At 40.6% G+C, this 27,919-nt stretch overlaps 1 long non-coding RNA gene across 3 annotated transcripts; it reads right to left on the bottom strand.

The window, feature by feature from the left end:
* Nucleotides 1–534: 534 nt before the first annotated feature.
* On the bottom strand, nucleotides 535–27,548 carry LOC106045947 (uncharacterized). Of its 3 annotated transcripts, XR_007168558.2 has the most exons (7): nucleotides 27,384–27,548; nucleotides 25,455–25,540; nucleotides 21,077–21,350; nucleotides 14,441–14,514; nucleotides 8,856–8,939; nucleotides 3,426–3,672; nucleotides 535–1,172 (listed from the first exon to the last, which is right to left on the bottom strand). It is a non-coding gene; the product is annotated as an uncharacterized lncRNA (long non-coding RNA). The 3 variants fall into 3 exon arrangements; XR_007168557.2 differs by lacking the exon at nucleotides 21,077–21,350; XR_007168556.2 differs by lacking the exon at nucleotides 27,384–27,548 and having other exon boundaries at nucleotides 25,455–26,061.
* Between the last annotated feature and the right edge of the window lie 371 nt (nucleotides 27,549–27,919).

The following is a 27,919-nucleotide window of genomic DNA, read 5'->3' as shown; positions in this document are numbered from 1 at the left end:
CCCCAACAGCGGCCACCCGACAGTCCGCGATGCCCCCCCGTGACTGATGCTGGGGCCACCTCATGCCATGCAGCTGGGGAAGCAGCCTCCAGCCAGGACACCAAATGCTGCCTGCAGCATAAAGCTCTAGCTGCCATGCCATGCGTTCACATACAGCTGTGTGCCCCCCATGCACATCCCCACCATGCTACTTCTCCAGATCAGTTGTAGGCCAGTTGTACATAAGTTTTCATTTTTATGCCCTGGAGATTGCTGTAACTGGAAAAATTTACTCCTCCGAGACACATGGAGCTTACAGACAGATGCAGGGCTCTCGTACAAATAACTTATTTTGCTGCTGACTTTCCAATGCTAATGTTTTTCAATGTACCTTACACTTAAAAGGAAAAGATGAGGATCATGCAGAGTCAGCCTGTGGCACTGTTTCTGTTGCCTGATAGATTTGAATATGGCTAGAATAGAGGGTTTGGTTCTATTTTACCTCCAGTTAATTGATCACCAATTAACTTCAGTTAACTGAATTCAACACTAAGTGCTGGTCTAGACATGCCACAAATGTTTGCTCCAGGACATTCTGAAGAAGAACCACAAGTATTTGAGTCCTGGAAGAAAAATTTGTGGAATATCCCAGCTAGCATTTGCAATTGTGCTATTAGGTCAAGTCAGTATTGCAAGTAATTATTGTGGAGTAGAGTACTGGAAGTGTTAGCACTGACATTACCTAATAAATTTGGTGTTCCAGATTGCCACCGCCAGAGAATTAATCCTTCCATGTCACTTGGCATTAGTCAGCAAGGTATACCTTGACAGCAGTGAATTCTCACGTAAGGTTATAATAAATATGAACACGTTTGGGATAAAATAAACTTCGCTACACAAGTGTTAGCAACTTTCTTGTTTGTAATTTCTACATGTTACTTAAAATACTAACAATGTATTTACATTACATCGCTGCTTAGGTATGTTAATTAACTGAAGCTTAACAGTCATAAACCGCCAGGAATGTAATGAAGAAAACTAGTATTTGCTTTACTACCTTTTTCCATACTTTAAAATATTGATGTAAGCTCAATTTTTACATTCTTCTGCTTTTTCTGTCTTTTAAGTTTCCCCCTTTGTCTTCTTAAACCTTTGTTCTTCACGGGTGGGAGCAAACAGCTCCACATCCCAACCTGTTCCAATTAAAGTAATGCAAAAAACAACACTGTAATATTTTCTTTGACTGACATCTTCCAGAAATAATTGTTACGATCAAATGATAAGCCAATTCCTGCCCCATGCATAGTACATTTATGTCCTGAACCACAGCCTCACACAGCTCTGCTGCCAGCCAAGTAGCATATCTCATGCTATTTGAATTTTGCACCCAACTTTTTATACTCTGGCACTCCATAGGCAAAGCTCTCAGTTTAGCCCAGCGCCAGTCCGTGAAACACTATGCCTCATGTTTTGTGAGAAAGCAGTGGCAGATGTCTGGTATTTGGCAGTGCCACAGACCTGTAAATCACGGAGTCGCATGAAGGAGGAGGAATTAGCATTATATTGCTGTCTAGGGAATGAGCCTTTCGGAGTCCCCTTTGAGCACAGGGCACAGAATCACAACAGCAACTACAGCCAAGGGTCACAGCACCTCCCCTCTAAAATCCCCTGAAACATCCATAGGGTGGAAACCAGTTGTGTGAGCCTCATGCTCAGAGCATATGGGCTCAGAAAGAGAGGCTGCTGGAGACCTTGCCTCACATCCAGGCTGACCTGTGACAGACCAGTTCACGTGTTGGGAACCCACCTACGGTACCAGGTTCCCGAACTCATCTGTCTCACTCCTATGAACAGGAGAAACACTCAGAAAGATCCTTGTACTCACAACCCCAGTTGTAAGTCAGATGTGTAGGAAAGGGTCTACAGCATATGCAAAAATCGCATGATCTAAAGTGAGGGCAAAGCCACCCGACACTAAGAGCAAGCTAAAAATTGAGGATGGCCACAAGACAGACAAACGTCTCACCAACAAGACATCCCCACAGCACCTAAGCAGGTTAGGGTGAAGGACAGGATAGACACAGGCTTCACCAGCACCTCACTGAGCACCAAAAAGTGAAATAACGGCAGGGCAATCAAGCAGCAGTTTGTGAAAAGCAGACAACAGCACTAAGAAAAGGCATACCCACAGCTCAGAGAAAAGGAAAGAGCCCCCTAGACTGAGCTTAGTGCTCCTGGGCCCTTTGGTAGAGCAGGAGACGTGCAGGTGAGCATGGTCAGGGCCATCAAGGCCTATCAGTGCACTTGGAGCCCTGACCACAGGCTCCTCTCCCATCTGAGTGTGTCCCCTGCCTTACAGAGCTGTGGGGCTGGAGGAAGACTTGTCAGATACTTTGAATAAAGCATGGGCGGTGTTGCCTTGGGCTCAAGGGTGCTGTTCAGGTCAGTAGCCCTAACAACTACAGAGGTAACTGAGCTCCTGAACTCAGTGATAAAAATGTCTCAGTGCTCGGGCTGCCTCTGCCCAAGGTGTGGGTGTATGTGGGCTGGGATGGTGATCCGAGTGATGAGGCTTCAGCATAGAAAACACGAAAAAGTGAATCAATCTGTAGTGATTGTAGTGCCCAAGGCAGTTGGATACTGGGTTGACTTAGTCAATGGTAGGAAAAGGTCCCATATAATAATGGCCTGCTTTGGTAGATAGCTGAATAGTCTAGCAGTGTTTTCTGGAAAGCCAAACCTGGTTTCCTTTGGTGAAAGCTTGTTGGGAGTGTGTGTCTGCTTACCTTTCACAGATATTTCTGGCTTTATTTAGCTGGGTTACAAGAAGAGTACTGACCTGGTAGAGCTGGGCAAGCTGGCTACGGACATGTGTGAAGGGGTTGGATGGGTTCAAGGGTGGAAACTGAAATTAATAAAGGATGGTACCTGGGGCACTGATACACGAATGTTATTGCTGTAGGCAAAACTGCCTGTAGGGGGAAAATAACCTGGCTATGTTGGAGAAGGCTAGTGTGTTGCTGGAGGTCTTGTTTCAGGGTTTCATTTGCTTTGTTTGCTTGGTGGTTTGGGGATTGTGCAGTGAGGACAGGTGGGTTTACAATCGGAAGAGACCCGTGTGGTCCTTCCAGAATCTGATTTTGGCCTTGTATCCTCCAGTCCTTACTAATGGGGCAGTTAGTGCCTATTAGGGTATTTGGGGTCCTGGCAAGATTCTGGGCTTCCCAGAGTAAAATGATGGTTATGAAGGGAAGATAAATAGTCATGCCATTTACTTTGTCCACATCAGGTTAACTTTTTGATAGCCTTTCCACCGTATCAGAGAGGGAGCTGCAAAAGCCTTCACAAAGTTTTGCTTGAGAACATTTGCTGCCAAGTATTGTCAATGATATTAGCTGCTTTTCATTGAAATTAACTATTTTAGAAAGTGAAAAAGGACTTTGTACCTTTGGAGGTCACTTGTAACTTTCATTCCTGTGCAGCGTGTGAGTTTATCTGGTTACCGTGCTTCTTGGAGGCATCACGTTCACATAAATACATTTACTCCTCTTATTTTCTGTGTAACTTCTTTAGCCTGTTCTGTCAGAATACAGCCTCTCGTTCTTTTCTCTGGATCTTAGTTTCCTCAGTTTTGATTTCACTTTTAAAATGGTAAACTAGAGGCTCAGATGGGCCCACCTCATTATGAATCAGCTGATAGAGGGGAGAATAACAACAACAAAAAACAAAGTTATGAAATATCTTCTCTCCAGATCATGTTGTTAAGCTTTTCGCACTTATTTTCACAGTAATGCCTAGAGATTAAAGAGAATGGGGTCCCATTGGTGTAAGGCTTTATCCAAATATGTATTAAAGAGTGCATACACAGAAGTGATTATAATGCAATGGCTAAAGTGGACACAGAAAATAAACTATTTAGGAAGTAGGCATTCTTCTCAGGGCCCAGCAAACATGGCAATTCATCATTCAAAGAGGGTACCAGGAGTCTGTTATGCCATCTCTACTCAGTTTCTACTGAATTCTACTGAAACCTCCTAGTAGTTATCTCTATGAGTAACTACTGTGCAATGTAGTGTTCTAGCTACACACAAGACCTACCAAGTAGCTTCCTTATTTAAATTGCTAGTGCATCTGCCCTCCAGACATATGGGTTTATTTGTTTAATTATTGTAATCTGGATATTTATTTGAAGATTTAGGTGCTCCAAAAGTTTGAACTCCAAATGTGGAAGCTACAGATTTCTTAACCTAGTGAAAACAGGTGTACAACCTCAAAGCTTTGTTTCACACATGTCACTTCAGACCAATGAACTGTGCAGAGTAGCACTGGATGTCAGAAAGCTGTAATAAATTCTTTTTTAGATAAGCACCATTATTTTCTAGTGCATGTTTTAACGATTTAAATCATTTATTCAGCTCCTGCACTGGGAGGAAAGAAAACCAGATAGACTTTATTGTGCTGAAGGTGAATGATTTCTTTGCTGGGCCTACACTGCCACCTACAGTACCAAGTTTGCAGCTGGAAATTATGTGTAACAAAAATATAGCCATAACTATGAAGAAATCGTAATTTTATTTTTTAAAGGGCATAATGGACAAATACACAGAACTGAAATTTGAGAGCCTTTAAAAATCAAGGTGCCTCTTATTTTCCTTTAAAATACTGCTGATAAATTAATGAATAATCAAAAAGAGTAAACAAATTGATAAAGACAGTACATAATTTAGTAAAAGGATATCTCATATTTTATGAAGCTTTAGGTGGGCTATATATGGACATGTATGTGAAAAGGCATCATGAATGGCAAATATTTATTGCAATTATGTTTAAGTTTTGCTCCCAAAACTCCTTAAGACTTAGGGAAATGCACACTTTATTTGTATTAGTTTAAAAAAAGTCAATATGTAAACATACCTTGATTATTCATCACTGAAATGAATCATAGAATAGCTTGGGTTGGAAGGGACCCTAAAGACCATCTCACTCCACCCCCCTGCCATGGGCAGGGACACCTCCCACCAGACCAGGTTGCCCAAAGCCCCATCCAGCCTGGCCTTGAGCACTTCCAGGGATGGGGCATCCATAACTCCGCTGGGCAGCCTGTGCCAGTGCCTCACTGCCCTCATAGTAACAAATTTCTTCCTTATATCTAATCTAAAACTACTCTTTTAGTTTAAAATTGTTACTCCTTGTCCTAAATGGATGAAGACACCTTTCTTCCTAAACAGTTAAATGGGTTCTGCACTTTTTCAACAGATTCCATAGTTGCTCACTTCTTCATATGGATAAACCAGCATCCTTATTTCCATGCACCTGAAGTCTGAAGAAACTGTAGCTTATCACAGATCCAGGCTTTAGAGCTCACTTTACAATAGTTACACATTAATCTTAGAAACACCTCAAAAGCATAATTTAAACTTTAACAGAGTACCGCATGCAGTCATGAAAATCATATGCAGATGTAAGTTGATCTTTCAGGAACTCAAAAGAACAAGCAACCTCCAATGGAAAAGAAAAAAGGCAGCTGGTGGTAGTTCTGGCATCTTCTTAGAGTGGTACCTTGTGACCATCATATTTCTGGTTTGGACTGCAAAGCTAAGGTGTGTCTTTGAAAAACATATGTTAATGAGCATTAACATAGCCCAAGCATTCCTTGGTCTAGTCTTTGTCTGATGCTGGCTAATCACTCAGGTTTGAGTTCATAGCAGATAAAGCTTCATTATTTCTGCATCTCACATCCACTTGTTTTATGCCATTAATGGAAAAAACTCCTCGGTATAGAGAATCTGTCTTCAAACGGCACACCTGAGCCTTTACTGCCCGTACAACCTTCCTCTAGTCTTCTGCGTAGGGCCCTGCGTCACCAGGCTATATCTTTCAACCCAGCCTGGACTAGCTGGGAGTAATCCCCACCTATCCAAAAAAAGCAAAGCCACTGTGTAATGTGTCAGCCCTGGAAATCCCTGGTCTCCCCGCCACTGCCTGGAGATTGTGCCCATGAGGTTGGGCGAGGTGAGTTTGGTGCTGCTGTGCTCCCGGGTGAGGTGGGCAATAAGCAGAACATTAACCGTGATGAGTTGTGCAGAGTGAGTTAAGTGTCATAATGTGGCCTTGGGAATTGCTCTAAGCAATTTCATTTTATTTACTACCAACCTGAGTTGGAGATAATACACCTCAGGCCTTTAAACAACATTATTAAGGTTCAAGGACAAAGAAAAAGTGGCCTGTATTTTAGGACTGAATTCAAATATTATTTCTTTCAAGCGTTAACTCCTTTTCTGTAGTCATAGGAAAAAATATCTGAAAGCAGAGTATGATACAAAAGTACCCAGAAGTGCTCCATTTCATTCTGAAATAGAGACAAATTGCAGCTTCTACATTCAAGGATGTCTGCTTATGATCCGTGTAAAATGCCTGTTGTAATACATTAGGCTGAGTGATATTTTGTGCAAGTTCCTACTTTTTCTGAATTACCCTTTGCAGGATTTTTAAAGAAAAGAACACTTCAGGCAAGAAAATGAATAAAAAAACCTTGAATTCCTACTGGATTTTTGGGGAAAAAAAAAATTAATTTCAGAAAACCTGTCATTAACATGCTAGAGCATCATCTTGGGAACTGGGTATTGTGAATAAGCCAAGAGGATACAGGGGACACGGGTGTTCTTTTGGTTAGAAATTTACATTTTTATATTGATCATGGGGGTGGGGGATAAATGAAGAAAAGTGTAATACTACAACAGAAAATAAAAACTAGAATACAGCTAACTTCTAAAATGTGTTTTGTTTTTGTTTTTTTTTTTTTTTACCCTAAAATATCCTCTACTTTCTTATTAGACACAACCAATTTACTCAAAATAAGCTAGTCATGGTTATCATGAATAGAAACCCGTTTTATAAGTTCAGTTAGTTAAAGGGCAGAATCAACATTCTTAGGTTATAGTTGAAGGATCTGGAAGGATGATGTCATTTTTTCAAAGAAAATAGAAAAATTATGAAAAGAATTTTCTGTCATTTCTGAAGAAAGCTTTGAAATCGTAAGACTGGATTTTCAGCTAATGCAAAGTAGTGTAGCAATCTGAGTTTTCAATGTCCTGTCAGTAGCCCTCATTTCTAAATACTACCTATTATGCAGTAAAGGTGGACTTGCAGTGGGAGAATGCAATGCTTACTGTTTTTCCTTTCTTGTACTTTCAGTTCTAGCATAGTCCTTTTTGTGTGTCTTTATATATGTGTATGCATATGCATACATACATTTATATGTGCATACGTACATACACACCTGCATTATATTGGGTAATATTAAGGAACCTGAAATAGAATTCTGAAAGTCAAAGATAAAATATTCAATTCTAAATAGCTCACAGTAGTCTTACAACTCCCACTGCTGGCAGAGAAGAGGTGGGGTGAGAACTGAACAGGAGCTGGCAGAGTCTGTCACTGAAAATAACAACAGCAAAACGCTCAGCAAGGGGGCTGTGAGATGAGGCCCTTTTTGGATGCGTGTCCAGAGGCTGAGCAGCCTCACCTGAGGTTTGTCTGCAGGAGGAGAATTATACAGAATCACAGAATTGTAGAAGTTGGAAGGGACCTCCAGAGATCATTGGGTCCAACCCACCTGCCAAAGCAGGCTCCCTAAAGCAGGTTGCCCAGGTAGGCGTCCAGATGGGTCTTGAATATCTCCAGAGCAGCAGCCGCTGCTGGTACCTCCAGTGGCCCCTGCCCAAACTGGGTCTGGTCCCTACCACCCACCCCAGCCGGGGCAAGGGACAGGTAAGCCAGGAGGAGCTGCTGCCCCTGCGTCCCTTTGCTGTGACGGTGACTCCTGTGACACTCCGGACAAGCCTGTGTGTTGTGAAGTCCCGTAGGAATTGGCCTCTGGACTGGGTACGGCTGGCGGGCTTTGAGGTGTCCCAGTCTGAACTGGGCTTCATGAAATGCTGCCTTAAGATTTTGAGGGATATTTATGAAGGGGCTCCCAGGACGTAACATTTCCCAATGCACAGGAAGCATCCCTTTCACTCCTACGGGACCTTACTGATGCTAGAAGTCTAAATTTGCGAGAACGAAATTTGAGCCATGTCTGACTACAGTATGCTTGCACACTTGACTCTAATCCCAGTTTATTCCAGCAAAACAGCAGACTTTTCTGTTTCTATTTTCAGAAGACATAATTTAAGGTCTACCAGTTCAAGCTTGGGTAGCTTAAGCCACTAATTCCCAAACTGTGGTGCACAGGACCTAAGAGGCCTTTTTTTTTGCCATGCAGCCTTGACAAAAACAGTGTCACAGTTTCATTCCTCTGGTGAAGGAAAGGGGAAGAGATGTTCCCAAGTACACGTGAGACTGAGTGAGGTGTTGCAGTGAAGTTTGTTGGCCAGGTGTTGGGGAGGGGAGGGAAAAAAAAGAGCATCCCTCTGAGAACAGCTCATTTGGGGCTACATCCTAAAATAAGAACATTTAATATTAGAATCTCCACAAGATGGCACTTATAAATATTAAAATAGCATTACTTTCCCTGTATGCTTGTAGGAGGTGGTGCTGACAATATGATTCATCATATGCAATTTATTTTAGCTCAGTTTTGTGTAGGACTACCTGAGTTGTAAAACAAACCCCTTTGTCTGAGATTAAGTCAACACTGGGCAGCAAATATTAATTCTCTTGGTTTTCTGTTGCACAGGATATGTGCATATATTATTGCCATCTCCCCTGTCATCCTGGTGGGATGGCAAGAATATTACAAAATGAGGTCCTAGAGGTCAGTGCTCCATAAAAACCAGTCCCTGCCTAGCATATGATGTGAGGCTGTGCTTAATATTAACTAGCTTGTTAGAAGTTAATGGCTTTACTCAGATAATCTAAGCATATATACTTACTTGGCTTGTTGGACTGTCACACTGAACAGAGTGAGCAGCACACAGCTGTGACAGCAGGGAATTTTGATCTCGTGTAGGGAAAAGCTAGAAAAATAAATTGAAGGAATCATTAAGAAAAGCAGATTGTGAGGTTGGAGGGTGAGGAGGGGGAAGGGTGTGGGAGGAGATTGTAACAAATCTCAAACAGTTGAGGTAAAAAAGGGAAAGTTAAATCACTGCAGAGAGGTTAAGAGAAAAATACAATGGAAAATAGGTCTCCTTGGTATTCTTGTTATTGCCAGCTACAAGGAAGTGACCACATCTAAACTTGTGCTTGTTCCAAATGGTGTTCAACAACTGGCATGGGCCCTCGTGCTGAGGATAAGATGGTCTTGGGTCCAGTCAGCTTCCTGATGTTTACTCAGCCCCGTATCCCTCCATCCCACAGGCTCCACAGGTTCATTTGCTGGGGCTGCACATTTGATCACTACCCTATGTAGCTCATCCGTGTCAAAGGGCAAGCATTATCAAGAGAAAAAATAAACTGAAGTGACTATAATAAGGAAAAATATTCTCCCCAAGGGGCATGTATTTGTAAAGAGTTTACAGTTCAATCAAATGTTTTTTGTTTGTTTTGTTTTGTTTTGTTTTCAATGTGATAAAGGTTGCTTTAAAACACTAAGTCTCAGCAACAAAAGTTATCTTCAAAATTGTCACATCTTCCCCCATTTAACAAATCACACAGGAAAAGCAAAGGCGTGGAGCCGGATGATTTCTCTTCCCCTTCACACCCTACCCCAACCCACTTTTTTAATGGCTATATACAGCACAGGGCTGCTCTGTGTACGCGTCAGGTTGATCTAGTGACTTCTTCTGCAGAGTTCAGTCAGCCACTAAAAGGCTCAAAAAACCTGAAGGAAACATTCCCCAGCTCCTGCATCTCTGTATCACTGCCTCCAGTTGTGCAGAAAACAACTTCCTATCATGTTTTGCTATTGGGTCCTTGTCAAAATGCTTCCATTTTTTTTATTGCCCCCTTCCCCCACATGATTTGTTTGCCCATTTGTTACTTTGTTAACTAGGAGGATTTAACAGCTTCTGGTGAGTATATAAGACTGGCTTTACTTGAAGTAATTATATTTCAAATGGATTTTCATGCCTGAATGATCTTGTCTTGCCAAGAAGTTCCTTTGGCACTAAACTTTATTACGTAAAACACATTAGAAGAAGAACTTGCAAGGCACGATCATACCCTTCAAAACTGCTATTGTAATAACTCCTTCTAGCAAATTCTCTGTGGAGTGAAACTGTTAGTACATCTCTGAAAGAATTACGGCATGTACAACGAACAGGCTGTCCTTTCCAATGGGAGGGGAAAGATAACACTCAAGACCCTTAAGGGGCTATGGGAAGTGCCTGTAGCTCATGTCTGAAGTATCAGGCTGTGTGCATGTGCCTGAGCTAAGAGGGCCTGAGGCTAGAAGGGACCTTCCCCACCTTCTCTGAGGCAAAGCTGGGGTCAGATCCAGCCAGAGGAGGAATCATCACCCTGGCGGTAAACAACCAAGAATGGCTCAAGAAAAAAATAACTTTAAAAATCTTTATTCTTCTGCCATCTATCACACTTCTAGCACCTAGCCATCCCTATACAGACAAAACTCAAGCATCTGGGGTGCTGCGACCACAGCAGTTTGCAGGACACCAGGGACCCCCAGGGCAGTGCTGAGGAAGGAATTACGGCCCTGACCTTCACTGCAGCTTGCCCAAGTGGCACTCGGAAATTGTGATGAACCACAGAAGCACTTAGAAAGTAAATGTGTGTTTGCTGCCTTTGCACTCCTTACTTTGGCTGTTGCTGTGCTATTTCTGGTGCTAAACCTAGTATCTTGATCTCCAGAGAACCTCAAAGTGTATGTAATATTAAAAATGAAATCAACAAACAAGTTTTCCTCTTTTCCCTTCAAAGATATATGTATTCTCTCAGCTCAGCTTCTTCGATACGTAAGACTGAAAATATTCACTTAGATTTTTCTACATATAAAATGCTGCAGAAATAAAAAATGATACTGCAAGGTTTCTAATGCCAGAGAAAGCAAATTTTGCCTTTGAAAAGGGAAATTCTAGTTTAGTAATGGGATTTGCTACTTGGTGGTTCTAGGCAGCAAACATTAAACTGATTTTTAATATGAAAATGTTTGCATTTGTATTTAAACTCATCTTATGAATTTTTACCTCTGTAAGCAGCGTTCCTTGTACAATAACCCTGACACCAAGAGTAACTGACAAAAGCCAGAAACAGTTCCAGAAGTTACCTTTAGGACCTGATCCTTCACTGTTTTTCACCTACTCAGTGCTTATGCATTGATATTAATACATTCACTCTAAATTTATATATGAGTACTTCCAAATTAAAGTTAATGCACAAATGTTTGAATAGCAAAAATACGCCTCTAGCAATCGTGACTCATTTACTTCTAGCGATAGTAGAAGCCTTTAGTGATGTATTTTTTTCCCATTATATCTGAGATGTACAAAGGTCCTAACCTTGATGTTTTCATCATAATAAAGGTATGTGAGCACATGAGCCTGTACTTGATTTTGATACCATGACTAGTCTTCACTTGAACATTTTTCCCAGGTTGTAGAAAGACAAAGAGTCACCAATGTGCAAAGGTATTAATATATATTCAGAGCATGATCTACTGTACTTGAAAGCATTGTGGCAGGTGGTGCCGGCAGGCTCCCTCTGAAATAGCCCAGCAATGCCAAAAAAATATATATTTTGAGGGAAATCTGACAACCTGAAGATTGTGCCTTCAGGTGAAAATCTGAGAAATGACTCTATCTCATATCACCTACCTGCTAGATGATTTTAAAAGGTGATTCTTCAGGCCTTTTCAGAAGAAGGCTATACTAGAGGCACAACTCAAGGTTTGGCTCAGGAGGTAAGTGCTGGCTACATGAGCCTGCTTCCCATGTCTCTTAATAACGTCAGTCTATGGAAGTAGAAGTGATTCATGGTTTTACTTAGGCTGTACATGGACCTATGCAGTGCCAGTAGGTATTTTCTGAAAACATTTTAGTATTTATGATCTGAGCATAGAACATGTGTGAATATATACAAGGAAATGGGCTATAAAAGGAAGCTGTGCACTGTACAGACTAGAAATTAGAAAGAACAAAGGTAACTAAATAAAAAAAAATAGAGTCTAAGTTGCAAAATGTAGACTGGGAGATGTGCTTCATCTTAGTTAAATCTGTTTTGTCTATTGTAGCTGTAAAGACCAGTAATAAAACTCTGAAACTGTGGAATGCATCTTCAGCAGAACATGAGAGCTGGAGTTAACTCACTGTAAGACTGACGGAGAAGGGAAGGTTTTGTTTTTGAACACTCATTTGATGGGCTGTAAAATGAGGCTTAAAAGTGAGCGAAGTGTAGCAGTGACAGTAGATGGCAGTGTAGCCTCAGAAAAATCTATTATTTTTTTTAGCTTGTGTCTGGGATTTCCTCTTTTAAGGGGATGGGAGGAAATAATAACCCTCTTTCACTTTGTGAAGAGCATCAGGAGTCAGAAGTCAAGACTATTACTAGCTTTCATCTGAGGTTAATTTTCTTTCCAGATTTTTTTTTTTCTTAAATCATCTTGAGGATTTGTGTGATTTCATACTTGGAATTGACCTTGAATCATATAGTTACAAATGCAGACCAAATGGTGGTTAATTTTTTTTTTTAATACATGGTCTGTATACTAGGATTTAAAAGCCTAAGGGGCCCAATAAGCTTTAAAGCAATTCAATTAAAGAATGTGTTAAAGTGGTTTAGGATGCTCTGCCTGCCTGCTAGATCTTCTGATGATTCCACAAGATTATATTTTCTGGCTATTCAAACACCAATATTCTCTTCTTTGTTGCAGTGTGAGACCCTTATAAACAGCAGCAGGGAATTTGACACGGAAGATCAACAAAGCTATTCATGAAGTTAATAAATCTGAAAAACAGCCTTCGTTCCAGGCTCTTAGAGGTAAAGCAGCAGAGCGAGTTCTAAGGCTGAAGACATATGATGATTGGTGGCTCTGGATGGCATTCAAGGCATCTTGGTTCCTTATGCTATCACAGATATTTTATAATGTGACCTTTGGCAACCTGCCTAATCTCTTCCTCTGCTTCTTAAGTCTGTACAACGGAGATAGCAGTTTAATTTGTCTTTCTTCAGGGTAAAGCTTGTGTCTTACTCTGCTGTTCTCTGCTAGAGGAGTTCTGGTACTGAACAGGAATTTTCAGTTGCATAATAAAAATAAAGTTAGCAATATTTGTTTACAAGTTTCAAAGTTGGAGGGGGGCATCAGAAACGAAGTCAGTGTATCAGTAGAGTCACTTCATATTAAGTGCTTCTGTAGGCCACTACCACAGGTGGCCTGATCCTTAAACAGAAAACAGCAGTGAGATCACTGACCTAGAATAAGGATATTTCTAGAATAAATGTTCTCTTTGAGAGAGCATTTGAAGTTTCCAACTAACAGGAAAATGTGCTAATTGCAAGGAAATTGGATATTTATGGGAAAACAGAGCTTGTTTTGAAAACTAACGCTTGTTTTGCTCACAAGAGTGAAAGTTTTGTTTCCAAGTTTAGGGTATTCATCTGAGTAATATGAACTGCAGCACAGGTCTTTCCTGCTCATATTGTTGTTTATCCTGATTAAAGAGCAAACGTATCTAGGTAAGAGTTGAAACTCCCCCTTGCTGCCTCTTCTGAGGCAAGTAGGTCTTCATTGCCTCCCCCTGCTGGTTCACTATTCAAGGCCATATTGTGTTCCCCGCTCCTGTATTTTCATTTTTTTATTTATTTTATTTTATTTTATTTTATTTTATTTTATTTTATTTTATTTTATTTTATTTTATTTTATTTTATTTTATTTTATTTTATTTTATTTTATTTTATTTTATTTTATTTATTTTATTTTATTTCTCAAAAGAATTTAGGCACTCAAATTCTGCTAGTAGTTTTTTAAGATTTTTTTTTCCTCCATATTAGTGCTGGAAAAAAGTAGTACCTTTTTTCTAGGTACCTCCGGGACTGGGGTGAGGGTATGATCTTCAACATTGCCTCTCAGGTGTAGGAGAGCCTTTGCTTTCAGTAAGGTATCTGTTCGTTCATGAGCTCTTGGTTATCTGACCAACAGGCTGTATAGAAAGCCCAGGTACTGAAGCTGTTATGATGGCCGATGCTCAGCTGCCAGTAAACACCAAACAAGTTTTTACTCTGAATCCTCCAGTGAATGTAGGTGAGCGACTAACTCACTTCACTGACTGACCTGAAAGCTGTAAAATGCCACTCCTCTCCTGCTGTGAGGAACTGGTGATTTGCAAATTGCATTGAAAATTGGACTTCTCATATATTTCCCTCGCTGGGTCTTGAAGCTGCTCAGTGTACAGATTAAGTCTCACTGTTAACATGATTGTTTTGAAATATCACCTTGTGGAAATTTATTATACAGCTATATGAGTTCTGGAAAATAATGGATATTTTCTGACTGCAAGTGTGTGCACCTGCTACTTTTGTGCATACAAGTGATCTTGGAAATGCTTGGGGTAGGGACTTGTCATACCTTGGTTGAGCAAGCTGATGCTCCTGTGTTGCTCACAGGTTCTACCTCCTGGATCCTGCATTGTCAGCTGTACTCTGTAGAGAAAAAAAAAAAAAGTGTATGAATGTAAATGCCTTCATAGTTGTCACAAAAGTAGCTCGCCTGTACATCACTGAGGCATGCGAAGGAGAGAATTCCTGTGTGCCATGTCCCTGCTGTGTAATCCAGGACAACAAACCCATAACAGACATGGAGACCAGAGTTATCTAGCAACTTTGAACATCAGTAAAATGTTGTGTGCTCTTAGAAAACAATTAGTTCTTGGCTTACAAATTTTGGACAGCTAATCGTGTGCTATCTTAGACATAGTATGATTATTTTCCAGCCTAACAAATCTTTCTCCATGTCTGATGTTTATGGAAATTGTATCTACTACAAAAAAGGTCTCCTGAGTATTTCCTTCCTTCATATCTGCACTACCTGAAGTCTGTAGATATTCATTGGGTGATGAGTGTTTTCAAGAGTCTATGAAGTATGGAAATACTTCAATCCCACGTCAATTGATTCAGTAGGAATTTGTTTATGAATGCCATGAATTTATTGTTTATGAATTTCAGTTTATGTACCTAAACATTTTTGGAGGTCTGGGTTCTCAGAACAGTATTTTTTTAACTAAAAATCCTAGGTGGGTAGATATATATATTCAGTTTTTAGGCACAATTAACATGGAATCTATGGCTAAACTTGCACCAAGATCCACCCAATTGGGTGGCTGTAAAAGCAACAGATATCTTTGCATTGTTCTAAGTGGAAGAGAGAGAGCAAAAGATGAGAAACCATGAAAACGCGCACCTTGGGGATCGTATTTTCTCATCTGCTGCTGTTCTGTTTGTGCTGCTGCATTTTCCACCATGAAGTGGCCTGCAGAAGATCAGCTACTTTCCTAACTATGTTCTTGTAAAACATTACATGAAGCAAACAGAAATGGGGAAGACTCTCCCCTGTGGCTCCTTCTTACAGAAATGCCTTCAGCTCTTGAGACGAGTTCACTCCTTGAGCCAGCTTCTAGAACCTGGTTGCTAACTACATAGTCCTGCTGCATAGCACTTATGAACAATTTATTTTTTATTATTACATTAGAAAAACAGGAGTAAGACAGAACAAAGGTGAATTGCTAATAAAATAAAATCCATAACCTTTAAAAATATAACTGCAAATACTTGAACAATACCATCCAATGCTCTGTCACTAAACAGGAATGAATTATTCCTTCAGTGTTCTTAAAAGAATGGGGACATAAAGGACTGAACATATTATTCTGCTGTTTCTCTTTATGCGAATTCTGAAATTATATTTACCACATCTGTCAGAGTTGGCCTGGAGCACTTTTAGCATAATCTAAAAGCTTTATAAATAAAGGAGAATGCAACTTCATTGTACTTTCCTCAGTGAGACAAAAACTATAATAGGTTTTCCTTTCTCTTCCTACCTCTTTTATTTTTTTATTTTTATTTTTAAATTGGGGAGAAAAAGCAGAATGAAACATTTAATAGCAGAAGGTTACATTCTGATATATTAGATATATCTGTATATTAAAGCAATAACATGCATATATTTGTATCTGTTCTGTTACTAAAAATGCAAGACTTCCAAGAGCTAAACAAAGGTATCATAATAATTTATTGGCCTAATACTTATAAATATTGGTGAAGGATAGAAATATTACCTCATAAGCTCATACAGGTAGTTGATACAGCTTGGAAATATCCCAAATCTTTACCCACCGTAAGAGAAGTAGCATTGTACTTAAAGCAGTGATGTAATCTTCCCTTGTTTATTTCTCACAGCAGCCAATTACACTATAACGTGTTGTATTTGGAAAATTGAAATACAGAAGGCCAGTATACTTCTGTCCATGTGCAATTACTCTATTGGTGCACTTGTCAGTGAAAAAAAAGTAGTAAACATTTAACTCATCTTTCTGTTTGTAAAACTTTTGTGTCAGATTTGGTAAAATACATGTGTAGATGCCTGTATTTCATGAAATTAATGAGGAAAAAGAAGTATTATTAAAAGAGAAATGATTTTTTCCTGAATTGACACCTGTATTTTATGTTTGGTCCAAGCAAAAGCACAACTAAACATATGGTCTGAACTAGCCCATTTGAAACCCAAACACTGATTCTTTCAGATCTCCATATTTCCCTTTATTCCTGATGTAATCTACAAGCACAATTCCTGTCAAACTACTTGCTACCTAGCTTAGCCATGGTTCTTTCTGTACCAAATTTAGTTGCCAATCTGATGTATTGTTTGGCTAAACCTTATAGAAATCTGCCTTGAAGGCCTTGCTGAAAGAACAGGAGGTGGGGGTAGTGGTGAATGCCTGAATAGTTGTTTTCATTCATTAATATTTAATTACCTTAAATCCTTATAGCTATACAAAGTAAATAGCTACAGCTGTAGTCCAAAGCAGAAAACTGAAATACATCCAAATGCAGTTCCACAAGAAACTGCTATCAAACCTAAAATGCATGTACAAGCCAGGTTATGCTGTCTGTCTTCTGCAAATAAAAGCCTTTCCTTTTCCATGCTGTCTCCAGTCCCTATTTTCCCTTGTTTACAAAATGCTGTGGGGTGTAATTTCAATTCAGTAAGCTTTTCATATAAAATAATCTCCAGCATTTTGGAGAAGCAGAGGTGGTGACACTGGAACTGAACTAGCCTGCCTCCAAAAGATAAAATTTAAATAAAACAGAAAGACAGGGTTCTAATAATCACTAGTTTGGGCCAGCGAGCTACCAGAGGGTTGTTTCGATTGTTAAATGCAAAACTTATATGTACAGATTGAGAAGATTGTTGTTGTTGTTGTTTATTTGGACACCCATAATAGGCTATTTATTTTCCTGCACTCCAGCCCCCATTCTTCTGAATGCTTTTGAAGAAGTGTATGACTGTTGCTTTTTTTTATCTTTCTCTTCCCCCTCCTCACCTATTGTCTGAGAAGAAAAATGGATTTCCTGTTGGGCTAAAATGAGAAGGAAAGAGGGAAATCTGATTCAGGCGCCAATCTTGCTGTCTGTCAAGCTTAGTAATATCATTTTAAGTGGCCTTGTATATGAATGCATGCAGATACCAAATTACTGTTTTGCTCAAAACTAGCTTTTTGGGCCACCAGATTTTGAACACTGTGGGGAAGACTTTATCCTTGAATTGCTTCTCTAAGCTATGCGCAGAAGTTGTGCAGTACATGTAATGGAGTTGTTAATTATATTGCAGCATGCATATAGTTATTTAAGTTCTGCATGTACCCAACTGGTGAAGTACTGAAAATGAGCATTTTATTTTGCAGGATTATTTTAATTCCCTTATTGTAAATACAGCTCTTGATCCATCAAGAAAGACTCTCACAGTAGGATTCTTCCATGTTTTCAAAGGCTGCTCTCTCCCACTGTTTCCTAAACTGCTATTCTTTTAGGTCTGTCTTGAGCACCTGTGCAAGAAAATAGGAAAGCTGATTTGAAATTTAGTTTCCTTTTCAGTGGGGAATTGGAAAGAGAGGAAGGGAGAGGAGAAAGGACAAGGGAGGAAAAGAAGGATTAGTCCATGTTACTATACCACTAATGAAAGTATGCTTCCCAGTGAAAAAGAAATTCACTCTGCTTTCACGTCAGTAGAAGGACTAATGATATGGAGAAGTTGACTACTGACGTGTAACGCTCCGTAAATTTGTGTATTTTCAGCTTTAAATTGAAAGTAATTAGCGTCTTCTGTCACTTCCAAGGAAGTATTTTTCTGCCACCTGCAGTACATATTGTTCCCAATGCGTCTCAAGTGAGCATAGCACTCCCTGCACACATAAAACCCTTCAGCCTAAGCACGGTCCCTACAGGCCTAAATACTGATACTTTTCTCTCTACAGAAGAGAGTTTGGATGAGGCTAACGTGCTGAGAGGCATGTTTCTGAAGGAGCATGTTTTCAGAGTCTTGGGTGTTTATTTTCTCTTTCGTGAAGATAGCTGATACCAGCCAAAAGGTTGAAAGTCTGCCGGGACCACTACAGGAGTAAAAAAAATCCTATCTTTCATACCAGTTTTGAGGAAAAACATATGAAATAAAAGGCAAAAAAAAGTTGGTACAAAGCCTACTTACTAGCTGTGCTACTGATACACTGTGATGCTTTAGCCAGATAGATAGATACCTGTGGATTGTAATTTGTTTAGTGAGTGTTTACCCCTTCCATCATTTCTTTCCTCCTCATTTGAGATGCTGTATAATTACACCTCACAGAACAGTTTTTAAACATTTCTACTATGTATCTGCATTTTTTTTCTCCTTTTGTTTAGGGATGACTTTTTTTTTCTCTTGGAGACTGATTTTATCCATGCACAGGTGTGCTACCTCAGTTTTTCTTAAAGTATGACCTTCTGAACTTATTTTCTGTGAAAGCCTTATTTTCTTTTCTCTTTAGTATAAATTCCAGATAATTCTTTACTGAATTTGAACTAGTAGCTTTGCCTAAGTTCAAGCAGACTTACATAACTATCTTTCTCATACAAAGGGCTTTAGCAAGATTTTAGGCAGTTTAAAATTCCCCCGCAATGGGGAAAGAAGAATGAATTCAGAAAGTCAAATTATTCTAACTAAAACTGAACAGCTGAACTGCATTTTGAGGGTGGAGCAATCAAAAAAGATGACCCTTTGTCTTAACAGAGCCACAAAGCCTTAGGCTTAAGGGAGCCATTAAAAAGGGGCTGCAGTTCATCTAGTTTTTGCAGATTTTTTTTTCTTTCTTTCTAGCTCATTTCAGCCATCTTTCTTTCTTTTGCCTGCCTTCTCTGTAGCATGCAAATACTTTAACTGTTCCTGATTATTTTTTAAATGGTACTTTCTCATGCTTTTGTTAAACATTTTAACTAAGCATATTTGTAGAATTTCAACTGAAAAGCTTTTTAATGCCAACTAGAACCCCCAAAAGTTTGTTTCCCCCAGCATCTTAACCTTCCTTCTAAATTGCAGATGTTTCCACTTGATATTTTAATAGTAGTTTGCCAGTCTCTAGGTACCCTCTGTTCATATACGCCTTGACAGACTCTTCTCCTAGCAAGATCCATGCCAGAGGAATCACTGATTCCTAGAAGCTTCCAGCAGCCTCAAAGGAGTGGGGAGCAGATTGTGCATGTCTAAGCGAGGTCAGGAAGTAAACAAGCCTGACTGTAGTTTGGTCTCCGACTGCTGCTGACTTGAGCATAGCATGGTGCTGGAGAAAGGCAGGAGGCTTGCAGGAGAGGCTTCTTTCAGGTACTTGTCAGCTCATCGTTCCTGCCTGCGGTGCTCAGCCCAGTGGGATGCAGAAACTGAGTGCAAGAGAAACACGTGAATTGCTCTTGTACACGGCAACTGGAGAGCTGCACTTGAGAACAGTCAAGCTTGTACCTAGCAGCTGCTGTGTGCCTGGGGAGCTTGCCTGCTCGGATGGTGGGTATGTTGCAGGCATTTCACCTGCAAGGAGTAGAAGTGACTGACTGCAGCTCTTCCTACACCACAGACACTGCGTGGAGTGGCTGGGCATGCGGCTGGGCACCCGGGGTCTGCAGCCACAACGCGCCATACCCAGTTAGGGACGTAGCTCCTGTGAGAATAATGACTTCTGTCACCAGTTGCCACCTGACAGCTTGTTGCTGTAGCTTCCACTCATTGAACCTGGCTTGCTGGTGACAACGAAAGCCACTTTTCTTCTGCAGAAAGGGCAGTGAGTGCTGATTTAGGCAGTCTGTACTGTGCCACGTTTCGCTTCATGTTCTGTGCCACTTTCCCACTGAAATTTTACTCAGGGGCTTTTAATTATGACTGGGAGATTTACCAACTGTACTGGCAGTCTTGCATTGCAGGCTAAAAGCTCTCCACCTGGGCATCTTGTAGGAGCTTCTCCAGGCTGGTAGCTGTGTATGTTCCCTCAGCAGTGGAGGTCAGCACAGCGTGCTCCAGGAACCTGCACTTGCTGTGGGAGCAGCACAACCCTGACCGGTACCTGCACAGCCCAGGGAGGGAGACTGCAGCTTTTCGGGCTCTGGGCCACTTTGATTAGTAGAAGAGACGCAGAGGTAAGGTTACCAGCTCTCCCTATTAACACTGTTTTGAAGCTATTGTAAAATAACTCCTGCGTTAAGTTCCTCATTACTCTCAGGGGAGTAAATGAGTGTCCTGTTTCCCAATGGAAGGTCGCTAAACGGAGACCATAAATCTAAGTTTTTTTCTCTCTGGCCATTGATTTAATAACAAAGGGCTTCTCCCCTTTGGCATCAGTTGGGGCAGCATATGCTTTTGCCTCATGTACATATAGCTGCTGTGTGGGTTTGCTTTCCACTTTTATCAGTAGTGTCTACTTTGGTTCTGGATTACTGCCCTCAGCCGAGAGATGATCCCTACTATCACAAAGTAGCTTCCTGGCAAGGGTATGTGTGACATATTTAAATGAGGAACTTAGACTTCATTCTGCATGAACACGTTTGTAGGCCGATGTTCAATACTTCCTGGATCAGAGAGCAGCTAAGGGTGAAATAGGAAGTAAATTCAAGTCCGCAGCAAAACAACCAGATCGGGTTCCTAAAAAAAAATTAATCTCTAACAAATCCCCCACTTGTGTTACTTATTTACCTTGTAAATTGGCTTGCTGTCATCAGTGATTACTTCTGAAATTGAGTCTATGAACTGGAGTACAATAGCTTTTCTTAGTGATGCCAGCATGAGGCAAGTTTTGCAGGGTTACAGACTCTTCTTGTGGATTTCAGTCAAAGCCTCCATTTTCTTTCCACATCGATTCCTTCCTTTTTTTTTTTTTAATTTTTATTTTTTTCTATTCCCAGTCTCTTTTATTGCGTTTGAGGATGACAGGAAGAAATACTAGTCTTGGAGCCGCCTTCTCCAGTACCTGGGTGAATTAAGAGCAGTGTGGGTAAAAGGCACCAAGTCCCAATTCTCCGCAGCCTTTATATCCTCTCTAGAATCGCTTTGCAGAGGTATCATCAATCTGTATACAGCAACAGGGCACCAGCCCGACGTATTTACGGTGCTACTAATGGGCCTGTGCTGTAACCCCGTGGAGCTGCAGCACACCCGTGGGCGCCGAGCTGGATGCTGCGGCACCGCAGGCCTGCTGGCCGGGGTACCTACCTGATCGCCTTCCTTCCTTCCCCCCGGGGGGCAGCTTATAGCCTGCTGCCTGTTTGTAACACAGCCTGGAAATGCCAGAGACTGGAAATCGGACCCAGTGTGCCATTCACGGAGTTACAAATGGGAATCATTTAAAGCTCAAAACACCTCCTGCGTTTCCTCCCCCTTCCTTTTGTAAAGGTCAAGCTATTTGTGAAGAAACATTAAGCCAGCTGTAGAGAGGTTGCAGGACCATTCCAGCTACATTGTGATGTGATTTTTATTTCCCACTCTAACAGGCAATGTCAGTCATAATTAGTGTTATACATAAATTCCTAGCTGAGATGAAGGCCTCACACGATTTGGGACTAAACTACGTAGAGTGCTGCTCTTGTGGCTCTGTAGTTTCAATTAACAGATTCAGGGATGAAAAAACACAGTGAGAGATGATCACCGAGGTCAGAGAGGTTATCTTTTTCATTGCAGCTGCCATCTTAACGGAGAAAATACAAATTAAAGGGAGTTTGATTAACCTGACTGGGGATATGGCTGCCACAGCGCATCAGCAGGAAAAGCATGGTCAGGACAAAATTCTCTGCATGACCTTGCTCACTGCAATAAGCATCCCAATCCCCAGTGGGTATGGTAATGACATGGAGAGCAATCCTGCTGTAGCCTAGCTCTGTTTCATCAGTGAAGCATGTAAGCAGATTATTACTGGGCTGATCAATGCTATTGCCAATCAAGAAACTCTTGTGATTTTAGAGCAAAGCACAAGAAAGCCAGAACATGAAATAAATACCTCGCAGTGCTGGGCACAGACAGAAATCCACCATTGTAGTCCAGGAAAGTGCCTCTTCTCTTTTAAGGGGCTCTGGAATCCCATCCTCAGAAACTCGCAAAGGATATACTATCCGAAAGGTCAAGAAAAAGCAGCACTTCACAGGGCTGGCACTAGCACAGGCAAAGTAGGTCTGCCTGCTGTAGGAGACCATCAGCAGTGGCAACGCACCTACGGATGTGCTTCATAGTTGGTCTGTGCCTGAGTTGTGGAGAGCTGGGTGAGGTGAAAGCTGCTCAGAGATGTTACTACAGAATTAGCTTTAATTCAGAAACAGCAGTTGCCACCTTGCTCCTTGGGCCCTCAGTAGTATTAGGAATGTTTGCTGTCCCTCTGTCCCTGCCAGTTCCATTTTGTGCCTATTCTTGGCCTGCGTGCCATGTTGCAGCCCCTCAGTCCTAGGAGAAGAATGAGATAGTGAAAACACACGGCAAAAACTAACTTGCTTCCATTGCTGAGCTGAGCTGAATCAACCCTGAGTTTGTATATATTTTCTTCACAAGTCTGTCTTCCTTTATCCAGTAAAACATTAACCTTATTTTATTTTATTTTATTTTATTTTATTTTATTTTATTTTATTTTATTTTATTTTATTTTATTTATTTTTTTTCCCAAAAGGAAAAGGGAGGACTGGCTGAAATTGCCTTATCTAAAAAACCACACGGGATGTTATTCCTTATTGCAAATACAACTTGCTGGCCCAGGGCTTGTGGCTAGTCAGAGTCCCAAGCCTGCTTATGACTCTATTGAAAACACCAGGGTTCTTGCAGGGAGAGGAGGCTGTTTCAAAGAATAAACAACTTGAAAAGTTAGATTTAGATCCCCTCCTTACATCAGAAAAAATAAAAAACATCCTACAACCAATTGTACATGCTAATTTCACTGTCGTGATGTGCTTGCTTATTTGGCCCACACTAATATGAATATTTGCACCAGGAAAAAACCTCTGAGATTTTAATAATTTCAGGTTGGAGCCCAGAATAAAGAATGGGAGATGAGACTCAGTGACCACTCTGCAATGTGTTTAAAAGTGAAATCGTTGTCTGGATGCAGACAATGATTTCCAGAAACAGTGAAATGACATCTTCTGGCCTATATTCTTTTAGTTTGTTTGCTGCTTGAGAGATAGCATTAAGGCAGACGCATGGAAGAAAATGCAGTTAAGGATTTGGAAATAGTTATGTTCAAAAAACTCCCTGAGCTGATCTCTGTGTACTTTGTCTTCCTACTGGGCTGAAGATAAAATCAGAAATAGCGTTAATTACCTACTCTTGCAAATATGAACATAAGTGTAACCACTCAGATGAGAAATCCTGTGAAAAGTGGATGGAAATCCTGTGAAAAGTGGATGGACTGCTTAGTCAGTAAGATTGCTTTCATAAATATTTGCAGAATAGGAGATTAAAAGTGCAGCTGCTACTGTGGCCATCAGAGCTAGGCAAATAATTCCCCCCAGGAATTTAAATTTAGTTTCTTTCTGCTTGGGGAATACTTGTAAACTGTTCTAAAATTAGCATTGCAAAATCATATGCCCGGTATTAGTAGAGGGAGGAAAATAGTTCTGGACAGGTTCATGGACAAGAAGTTAATAGACAAAAGGCAACAGGCGTATAAACTCTGATATCTTTTATATGCCAATTCTGAATGCAAGGGAAGCAGAGAGTGGCTCTATATGAGAGTGGCTCTCCTTGAATAGTGTTTCTTAGGATCTCAGGATCATTTGGGGTGGAAGGACCTCTGGAGTTCTCTAGTTCACAGAATCACAGAATGACTGAGGTTGGCAGGGACCTCTGGATATCATCTGGTCAACCCTCCTGCTCAAGCAGGGCCACCTAGAGCCTGTTCCCTAGGCCAATGTCCAGGCAGCTTCTGAATGTCTCCAGGAAAGAAACTCCACAACCTTCAGCCCCCACTATCCCAGGGGTCTCTGCTGACCTTGCTGCAGCTTATTGATACCTTTCTTGTGTTGCAGAACTGGAAATTGGACACAGTGCCTGGATGTAGTCTAATGAGCACTGAGAAAGACAAGATAATTATTTTCCTCAAACTAGGGGCTATTTGCCTGTTAATACAGTTCTGGTTGCTGTTACTTGTCCTTGCTGCCAGAGCATATTGCAGGTTCACGTTCAGCTTGCCACATACCCACCAACACCCCCAAGGCTTTCTCAGCAGAGCTGCTCCCCAGTCAGTCCATCCCCAGCCCATGGTGTTGCAAGGGGCTCTTGCTTCCTCTATTTGTCCTTGCTGAATTTCAGGTTAGTTCATATGAGCTCATTTTTCTAGCACTGTCCTTAAGATTATCAACAGTTTGACAGGACACAGAATACTAGACTAGCAACTGGTCTGACATACAGTACATTCTTTATATTATTATTATTATCTAGTTATTTATTTTGGTTAATTTACTATGTTTTTATAGTGCTGGCTTTGTCACCAAAATAGAATAATTCTCAGTAAGTTTCTTTACTGTAATTCACATTAGGATACTCCCGTTACGGAAAAGGAACACGGAGCAGCAATAAATATTTCTACTTAGTCCCATTGTGGCCTCTTGAGCTCCTCAAGACTACTACTTGGATTGCTTTTTCTTTCTTATCTCTGCTAGAGAGAAATCTTCCAGGGAATAGAAAACTTCCAAGTTAAAACTTCCAGTTAAAGTGGGGCATCAAGATGCTGAATCAAAATATATTATGAACAGCCTGATCTTATAAAGGAATTAATGTTTTTCCCTGTGTTTACTTCTGTCTGGCTAATGTTTGTACAGCATGGAGCTCCTCTGTGGGTCAGGACCTTCTCCTGCTACTTCTCTTGTTCAACGGACTCCTCACTGCACACACAGAAGGTTTTGGATACCTCTGCTTTTAGAAATCACTTGTAGGTTGAATGATAAAATGGAAGTGGATAAGTAAACAATCCCATCTCCTCTCAACCTTTTACCCACTGATATATCTGGAATCACCTAGTGCTGGCGCAGAGTGGCCTTCATGTAATGCACATCACACATTTCGGTATTAGAGCTCATCTGCATCTATAAATGCTCACCTTGATAGTTGCTCTCTGCCACGTGCCCACAACCAGTCTGCTGTCCTCAGGCCGCATCAGCTGGCTCCTCGGATCAATCTTCTGGGCTATCTCAAAGCAGAGTAAGTATGAAATAAGATTATAAAGCGAAAGATCTGGTGAAAAATCCCCCCCTGCTTTCAATGTGGATGTGCAACTGTTATGCCCAGAAAACAGACGAGTTTTGTTTTTTTTTTTTTAAATAGCAACTAGTAATTCAATTAGATAAATCATTTTTTAAAAACTGTAATTGCCTGCAACTTAAGGGCAGAACTGAAATTCTCCTCTCTTTTGGCTTGGCTCTGAAAACCTTACTCCCAAGGCAGACCTATAGCACTTGTGCCCTTCCACATCACTGGGAATGAATCAGCTCTCCTTGAGAGAGATGGATTTTTTTATTTTTTGGTTTTCATAAAACTTGGCTTCTTGTGTGGCAGTTCAGGAAAAAAAACTGAAAAATAACCTGCTAAAACTGAATGACTTAACTGCAGCCTTCCTGAGTGCAGGGAAAGATCCATCATATTATGGGAGAACAAAACTGAAGTTATAGGTAAAGAGGTTCCAAACGAAAGCAGCATCACTAAAAAAAATAAATCTAAAATACATTTTTAGAAAGCTAGAAACAAATGTGACTTTTCTAGTACATTTGTAAGGAATTATATCAAACAAATGCTTTCAGGCAGACAACATAATGGCCTATTAGAGAAACACAATGTCACTTGTAGGTGGCTAGAAGTACAAAGTAGGAAGATGATAGTGTCACTAAATGTTTTTCGGTAAATTGCAAGGAGGGGAAATGTTTTCTGGCTGAATAGAGATACAAGTACAGATAGAGAAGGGCAGGAGAATGCAAGAAGGCTGTTTTCTTATTGCTCCCTTAATCTTTATTCTGACTCAAGCATCCAAAATTTGTGGGTTCATTACTAAGGCTTTAACATCACTCAGCTATGAATAGATTGCAAGTGAGCATAGAGACCGCAGTCTGTGTCTCAATTGCTTTCTCTCTGTAACAGCATCCAGAACACGATGTTCTTGCTATCCTTCTGCAGGAGAAGAAAAGCAGAATTTGTTTTCTGATGCACAGGGAGGAATTTTTCAGTTGCTGAAAATCAAGCATATCTAAAAGCTGTACTGCAAAATGCCGCGTAACTTAGATATGTCTCTGCTAATTTTTAAGGACTCAACTTGAAAATCAGGAGTGATCCAGCTGTCACTGCACAGGGCTCCGCACTGACTCACATTGCCACGTTATTTAGGCAAACTGTTAGTCAAGAGTTAACTTGATAACTGCATCGCCATAGCAACTAGCACATTAACATACCGTACCAGCAAAGTATACCCAGCTTATACTTTGATTTCTGGCCTAGGGGTCTGAGGTAGTGATATATGTGCTGTAGTGCTGTGCAGGATAAGGATAAAAAGTAATGGCAAAGCTAAAAAAGATCCAGATGTAATATTTATTGTGCATCTAATGCCTAGGCAATTGTGGTGACTCGAGTGATTTCTAAGTGAAAAAATAAAAATAATACATGAGACAGAATATATGCCCAGATCACTCCACATTCTCTTTCCACTTATTTGCCTCATCTTCTTTTTTTTATTTTTTTCATTTTTTCTTCTTGAGCAAAACCTATCATATGCTTTTTAGTGTCCCTTATTTCTTCCTGTCATTCAAGCATTTCATCTCATATGCAAAACGTACAAATCGAAAATATTTTTAAAGCAGCAAATATATAGGAAGTGGCAGATAACTAGCAGAGCATAATCTAAGAGAATAAACAGAGCACTTAACCTGGTTGACAGACAAATTCCAGTTTAGTTTTCAGGTGGCTCACTATTTCTCTACATAGCCAAAGCCGTGAGAAAACCACCATCAAATGCAACGTTGCCATCCAGGACAGCCCTGCTCACCTTGTTTTAATGCCTCCTGCTGTGGTAGCCGGACTCTTCATTACTCCCTGAATTCCACTGTGCCCAAAAGTATTTTAAATGAGATACTGTCTGAATCTGAAATGTACAAATATATTCCAGTGCAGTTGACCTGTATTTGTAGTCTCCAGCTTTTGCCCAGACTTACGAATGTGACTGACCACCACTTGTGAAGGATGCAGAAAGCTAGTCAAACTGCTATCTCTAATTTCAAATTTGGTTGCAAATAAAAATGAGTGTGAACAAACTCTGGAGCACCCAAGTAGCTACTCTAACGCTGTATGGAATAGTTCCATAGAGCTCCACTGCTCATCAGTTATGAGACAGCTTCACGCTCTGTGTTGTCCAGATCTTTAGGGCTACGTTATAAAGAATTCACTCTGGCATTATACCACCACCAAAAAAGTCTTATGTAAAGTCTCTTGCCTCTTATGAAACAATTCTTTGTTTATACATAGGTTTTACTTCTGGAATCAGGGATCATGCCTGTAATTTGATTTAAAGAAAAAGAAAAATGT

This window comes from Anser cygnoides, chromosome 2, assembly GCF_040182565.1.
Source record: "Anser cygnoides isolate HZ-2024a breed goose chromosome 2, Taihu_goose_T2T_genome, whole genome shotgun sequence".
NCBI lineage: Eukaryota > Metazoa > Chordata > Aves > Anseriformes > Anatidae > Anser > Anser cygnoides.
Note: the sequence above shows the minus strand (reverse complement) of the source record. Positions and strands in the feature narration are given on the sequence as shown.